The 7,500-nt window shown below is 43.0% G+C and overlaps 1 protein-coding gene across 2 annotated transcripts in view; it reads left to right on the top strand.

The window, feature by feature from the left end:
- Positions 1 to 7,204: 7,204 nt before the first annotated feature.
- The window catches only part of dusp10 (dual specificity phosphatase 10), a 14,189-nt gene continuing 13,893 nt past the window's right edge, over positions 7,205 to 7,500 (top strand). For both annotated transcript variants that reach the window (XM_079753131.1, XM_079753130.1), the window contains exon 1: positions 7,205 to 7,362. The gene's annotated coding sequence lies outside the window, so the exon portion shown is untranslated. The remainder of the gene's footprint in view (positions 7,363 to 7,500) is intronic.

Genomic DNA, 7,500 nt, shown 5'->3' with positions numbered 1-7,500 from the left:
TAACGCCAGTCATAACAACGGGTGCAACATCCTTTCCCAGAAAGCTGCAGCCTATTGTGTACACAACACAGTACCACCGGGACAGCTCAGCCGGGCCCGAGTGGGTCCCACTCTGACCCAGTGGCTCTTACATTATCGACTGTGCTGTGGCACTGGGAACTGACCACCAGACTAGCCCTAAAACCCTTGAAACCTGAGCAGCATTGGACGAGTCAGAAGAAGCGATTAGGTTTCAATTCCATTTGAGTTTTGTCATCCGTAACCCAATCAGCCGCTGGTTCACCTGTCTGTTATTCATATTGGATACGCTGTTTGTTATGAATGCAACTGTTTTGAATACGCCAGCGTGACGCCACAATTATTTCCCCCCCCCCAAACCTAAAGGCCCTGGAGTATGTCGGATGCTTAAATATTGATTTGCTGCAGATGTGTCGGAGGACTTGATGTTCTTTTAACGAACCGTTGCGCCTCTTAAATTCGTTTCAAACAGCGTTAGTGCGATGATTTTCCTCAGCTTTAGAACACTAAAGTAGGTCAGCGATCCGAGGGTTGGGATCTCCTTGATCTCTTTGTGTGAGAGACTCTTATAATGAAAGCCGTTGGGTTGAGGCATGAGGACAACGGCCACCTCATCCCAGTTTAGTGGAAACATATTGCTGAAGTTGTATTTATTTCCTGTTATTTGGTTATTCGTCTGGCTTTGGTGATCACATTGTGACATTTGGGAATGGCAATGGGTTTTTCATTTTGTTTGTGCTGGTTTTAGCCCATTTATGGTTAATTTTAACATTTTAAATTGGCATTTTACATATAAACACACAAATGTTATTATTGGGATGTAAACATTTGAGAGACTTCATCATACTCTGTTTTTCCTCTCTAAGTAGGTGATTTAAATGTGACCTGTAATGTTCAAGTAAATCAAGAAACTATCGAAAATCGCAAAATCTAACATTTAAGTATAACTTTTGTGGAAGCCATCCATGTCAGGAGTGTTGTCCGGACACATTCCTTTTAAAAGTAAAAAATGTTGTGGGCACTCTGAAAGCTTTGGTCAACGTTTAGACCCATCCCCACCCACCCCTTAATCCATTATAAAATTGCTGTTTGTGTGTGCCCCCCTGTCCCCCCGTGTTGTCTGTGTGTTCGGTCAGATTAACAAATGGTAGGGACAGAGGCTGGCTGAATGACAGCATTACGTGTGAAACAATGAGAGTGCAGGACCAAAGCTCTTTCCCAACCTGTCTGACAGCATGTAGGGTTGATGAGGTCATCCTCTGACTCATCACACTCTCTCCTGGACCGCCAGCATGCAGTGACATCACCAACTGACACATATCAGTCGCCGCTATGGTTGTCTGACAGGCGCCACCATGACCTGACCAGTGTCTCTCTGTCCATACCTCGTTCTACCTTCAGTGTGATCCTCTCTTTGCCTCGCTCAATTTGTCTTATTTTGACCATTTTCTGCAGAACTTTAAGTGATATTTTAAGGTTTCTCTTGTATTTAGCATCAACAATTCCTTAGTCAAATAGAAGACTTTGGCAGATAGTGATTATGGAATGTAAAAAGCACTCTGATTGGGTTAGGATATAGCCAATGAGGCACAGTTAATCACCAGCGTTAGGTAGGAGGCTAGAGTAAGGTTAGATATCAAAATTTTGTCAAAATATGACCTAGGCAATTATGCTATGACGCTAAAGATTCTTTACCTCTCTCTCTCTTTACTTCCTTCACTTTTACGGCTCTCTCATGAATGCTCCACCATCTCATATTATTGACACAACTTCCAGACTTTCTCTTTCTTTACTGCATCCCTCTCTTGGTAACTGAAACATTATCCGCCTCGTACTAATATGTCACAGCGTCCTTTTTTATTCTATTCACGATGCCGGGTGCCTTTGTCAACCTCCTCATTAGGTTCATTTTCATTCAAAACACATTGACTTTGGTTGACACAAAATAAAGAAAATGTTGAAAGTGAAAGTAGAGTGGGAGATATCCTCCTCTGGTTTGCCGGGTCTCAGGGCTCTAAATAACTATCGTGTGACTTTAAATAACATTTATATAAAGATGACAGAGACACCTCTAAGGTTCCGCTACCCTCTTCTAAATAGTTTTGATGTGAAACAGTCCTATGGCATAGCTTTCATAACATTGAAGACAAGTCAGAATCAGGGTTGGGAGGTATGTCACCCTTTCACTGCCAAGTAGACACATTTTTAGATTTTCGAAAATGTTTTAATAGGACAACGCAAGTGTAGCAACTGGAACGCAATTAGTCAGATGACAACATGGGCAATTTGACAATGTTTATTTCTGTGTGTGATGGTATGATAGAGAGGGGGAATTCCCTGTATCATTTCAAATATAGCAGTGGTTTAAAAACAAACCATTGAGGAACACAATCTAAGCAGCACTCTTCATCTCCTAAGATGGACTTGAAGATGCAATGCAGCAGACGACATCAAACCAAGCTTGGGCTATATATTTAAACACATATAAAAAAAACTTTGGATACCATGAAAACATTGTTGTTCTACAAAAAGGTGGGTAAGGTGGGATGTGTTTGTGACATTGTTTATATGTTAACCGATTTCTTTTTTTCTGATCCTGAGGCGAAAAAACACAAAAATTCTTCATCAAACTAACCAAGCAAACTAATTAAATAACTAAGCTAGCAATGCACCACAATGATAACCCAGTCCAGACTGCGTCTTTCACCATGATGGTAAACTGTTTCCCACTGCGGATCGCATTCAGCTACCTGTGGTCCCATGCTCCCATGTGGGGTCTTAGTGAAGACCAACCGCGCCAGACAAGGGCCCCCCCCCCCCCCCCCCCAAACCCTCACCCCTCTTCCTCTGGGACCGCTGCCACGCCTGTCTCCCCACTCCCGCAACCTCCTCCCCTGTAATAGGTGACCCCCACCACCAGCCCTTGGAAACGGTTGCTATTTAGATATGATGAGTGCTGGGCACGAAGGAGAGAGTCATGGTTATTTATACTGGAGCCCAGAATCCCTGTGTTTGTTTCAACTCAACCCCCAAAGCTTCTCACACACAGACACACACAGTAAACGGATGTGGAGGACCGCGCGACGCTTGCCATCATAACTTTGCAGCTATGGTGCCGGTCGTGGGTTTGAAATCTGGTAACCCTCAATCGGAGAAAGAGACAGAAGTGTTTCAGAAGCACGGGGGGCGCTGCTGGGCCGAACTAAGAGGCGTGGTGGAGCGAGGCCCGAGTCCATGTGAATCCAGTCGCCCGTGTGAGAGCCGCGGCCGCTCTGGGATAAGGTCAGCCTCCAATTAGCCTCCCACCACCACAGGCGGAATGACAATATTTGCTATTCTGGAGATTTGTTATCGCACACTTCATTGCTGGGCCGCGAGGGAGCTCGGGCACTAGGCTATTTATGCTAACGCGCACGCGTGTCTTTATAAGCCAGCACGCCACATGAAAGGGGGGGGGGGGAGGGGGCTAGAACAGCGACGTTGCATAATTTCCCCATGTGTGTCCCACTGCCACGTGCCTTTAGTGTATGTGAGAGTAAGCATGGGGGGGGGGGGGGGCTAACAAAATGGTTTTCTGTATTTTATTCAGCGTTATTATAGTCAAACAATATTTAGCAGTTGCTAAGGGACCGTGGAGATGAGTCATGCTCACTCCAGGAGAAAGGACATGCCAACTCCAATGAATAATACTGGGCATACTGACCTAGCGCAGAAGCAGAGGGGGGGTGGGGGGGGGGGGTCTGTTATGAAAACGAAGGGACAGAGCGTTCATGGTGAGATGTAAACCATTGCTTCTCCAGGGAATCTGTTCTGTGGCGGCCTGGGCCACTAACACACACACATACACACACACACACACACGCACACACACACACACACACACACACACACACACACACACACACACACACACACACACAAACACAGAGACACATGGGAACACACACACACACAGACATACATTCACGCAAGCACGCAAGCACTTACACACACGTACATACACACCTTTCAGCATATGAGCACACACACTTGTACACACACACAAACACACAACATAGACTTCATTGAATTTTGGAAGGTAAACATATGTTCTCCTCCCTGTGTGCATGTGCCTCCAGCTTGTGTATGGATCTGCATGTGTTTGTGAGTGTGTGTGTGTGTGCGCGCGTGTGTGTGTGTGTGTGTGTGTTTGTCTTTGCTGTTGACAACAACTGCCATGACACTGTAGTATTTATAATCTATCCCTTATATTTCCCTGATTTATTTTTTGCTTATTCATTTTCTAGACTTATGGGATCTTTATTTAAACATAAACAATTGAAGAAAGTATGTTTAACATCCAGACATCTTTTGAATATTATACACGTTATATCCAAAGACATTCTACGCATTCACGTAGCAATACAAATCTGTCCAGAGTGTTCCTGGCTTGAGGTTTTAGAATATACAACGTGTTGGTGTACTGTTGTTTATCCACATCACTTCAATACCTTTTCTGTAGAAAAGAGAAGCAATACATGACAAAGTTAGGCCAAGTCCGATGGTAGATGGTGCTGGCATCAACTGTAGTTTGAATAGTGGCAACTGGTTTAATTTATTGTGTGTGTAAACTGCGTAAAAAGTCTCACATCCCAGAAATGTGTTGCTGCAATTCATATGTTTTCCAACATCCGTGTCCTTCTGAAGCAACAAGGCTTATTCAGTTGTACCATGGCTAGCATACGTTGGAAAATGACACAGCAGGGAATAGAAAAAGGTGCTAGTGGCTTGTAGATTTTTGCTGCTGCATTTTAACAGCTAAAACAGGGTGATAAATTTGCAGCAAAAACAAAGAGCTCTTGGTTGACAGACTGTTGAATATCTGGCACTTTGTCCTCCCTCCCATCATCTGACATGTTGATATTCAAGCTGTTAAATCTGCAGTATGTCCATCTGTGCAGTTCTGTCTCAGAAAGGCCTCTGAAAAACCGTTCTCCCGGAATGAAGGGATAAGTTGGTGTTACAACAAGAGCCAGATGGAGCAAAATAAGTTGCCGGTGGGCATTGAGGAGGGGTATATTTTAATATAACCCAACTAAATCTACAATTGATATTAATGCCTAAGGAGTAAAGAGTGTTTATGATGACTAATTAACAGGCCGTTCAGGGTGTGTGTGTGCGTGTGTGTGTTGGGGTGAGCTGAGGTGAAGGTGTGGGTTAGGGATAGGGTGAATGCATATATGCATGACAACCCGGGTTCTTCCTGCACCACGAGGTGTGACAGCCCCCGTGAAACAACGTATACGCGACGCCTGACACACAGGAAGCCGTGCGGTTCTCACTTCTCGCACCGGCAAATACCAGACCGCGAGCTGTCACACTTTCCATACACACACCGAGAGAGAGAGAGAGAGAGAGAGAGAGAGAGAGAGAGAGAGCAAAAGGCTAACCACTTTGCTGTGTTTAAACAGCAAAGTTTGACACACAGCAAAGTTTGACATTATCTGGTGTATTTTGGGACACCTGCACAAAATGAGACACAAAGCCACACTGTGTCACCAGTTTCCGACCTTTGACATTAAGAAAGGTAGAGAATTAAACTGTAAATGAAACAACTGAACCCTTCATTTGTCATTATGCAGTTATAGTTACTTTATCATATATAAAGTTTATATAGATCAGTCAGGAGTCAGAAGTGGGTACAAACGGTTATTTTATGATGTCTACAATCATATTAAAGACATCATAAAACCTAAAAATAATATATTTTTTAAATTAAACAAAAAGATCTGTAGATTAATTTAGTTACTTAGTTCAAAAATGTACTTTCAAATGTTGTTTCATTCTCCTCTCCACCAAATGAAGTTATACTGACAATAAGACCCAAAATAATGGTGTCAATTTAGAAGATTGTTTTGTTGTCTCTAATTGGTCACAATGTTGTATCACAAATGTTGTCTGTTTAGTTAGGCAATAGGATATTGTCGTCCGAACAAGAATGACACCACCCTCAAAGTCACCATACTGGCTAAACCAGTTGTGTTTATACCAATATCAATTGTTAAGTCTTCACCAATTGTTCTGAGATGAACTTCTGTCTATTTATGTGGGCTGATAAATAACAAGTGTTATTGTTGTTTTCATTGAGAGTTATGAATCTAACATCGATAACAGTGTTTATATGAACATTGTTTGTTTCTAACAATAACATTGCATAATACCTATGGCCTATTATGTCAAATACATCTGAAAACATGACAACCTGAGTTGTTAGACATGTGTTTTTCTTTTCTTTTTTTAACTATTACATTCTCATTCATCACACACACACACACACACAGGCACACAGACACACACAGACACACACACTATTGCTTGTCCATTTACCCTTCATTGCAAATGAAACAAGAGTAGCTGAGAACTCAATTAGGATGGGCTTTGATCAGCTGTCCGCTTAAAAATAACCATCTCTACAGAGAGCTTTAAATAGCAGTTGTAAATGTGTGTATATTGTTCCAGATTTCCAAGGAAGATGAGGACAAAGTTTGAGGCCAGAATGACCCCTTTCTATGTAATATTTCCATTCGATCCTCTTTCCAATCGTGCTATAGGTTGACTATTACATTAATACTAAAATAGCCAATATATACATAGTAGTAGCAGTAGCCTATATGCTACTATAGGTCTTACCTAATATACAAAGTAAAGAAAAGTAATAGTCACTCACAACATATTGCCTATAGCAAGAAGGCCACCACCCACTGCGCATTGTCATTGCAAAATGCAGTTATGCCTCATCATGCATTATGTGTGCTGTGCCTACTTGTTTCAGTTAGCAGGTGTTTGCAGGCAGCAGTGTGAGAGCACTGTCCGTTTGGATCGCGACCGGTGCGGCTTAACGATGTGCATTAAACGAAGGCGCAAACACCACGGCGTCGCTTATTCACTCATCTTTCCTCAATTCGCTCTAGCAGACGTTTGATTGGCTGCCAATGACATCATCCTCTCGCACACGGGACTCACTAGCACCGAACGCCGTTCAATTGACAATCCCCGCCAACCAAAGACGATGACGATTCGACAACAACCCTCCCATCACTGGGCTGGCGCTCACTGTATGCCGCGGATGAATTGAATATTAACGAAGCCGTGGATTGGTTAGTATACGTGTCAATCCCAGAGCGGGACTTCTGTAGGTTGTCCGAGTTCCCTCAGTATTATTACTGGGGGAGCCACCGGGTAAAAGTCAAAATGTTGCCCATCTACAACACCGGGACGAACTGAACAGAGGCAGCGTTTTTCCGCGACGGGGAATAATATCCGTTTATACTGCGCGCAAGGCATAACACAACGTTGAAGAATAATGTAAGTAAACTTTTTTTTGTAATCTCTGTATTCCTGTGTGTCTGTCCTGTTTGGGATGATAAACGAGGCACACAGCATACACCATGTAGACCTCCACAAAAAAAACATTCAATGAATTTCAAGTGTTTCCATTAAAAA

This window comes from Pollachius pollachius (assembly GCF_949987615.1).
Source record: "Pollachius pollachius genome assembly, chromosome: 16".
Lineage (NCBI taxonomy): Eukaryota > Metazoa > Chordata > Actinopteri > Gadiformes > Gadidae > Pollachius > Pollachius pollachius.
This window is presented reverse-complemented; position numbering and strand designations above follow the sequence as displayed.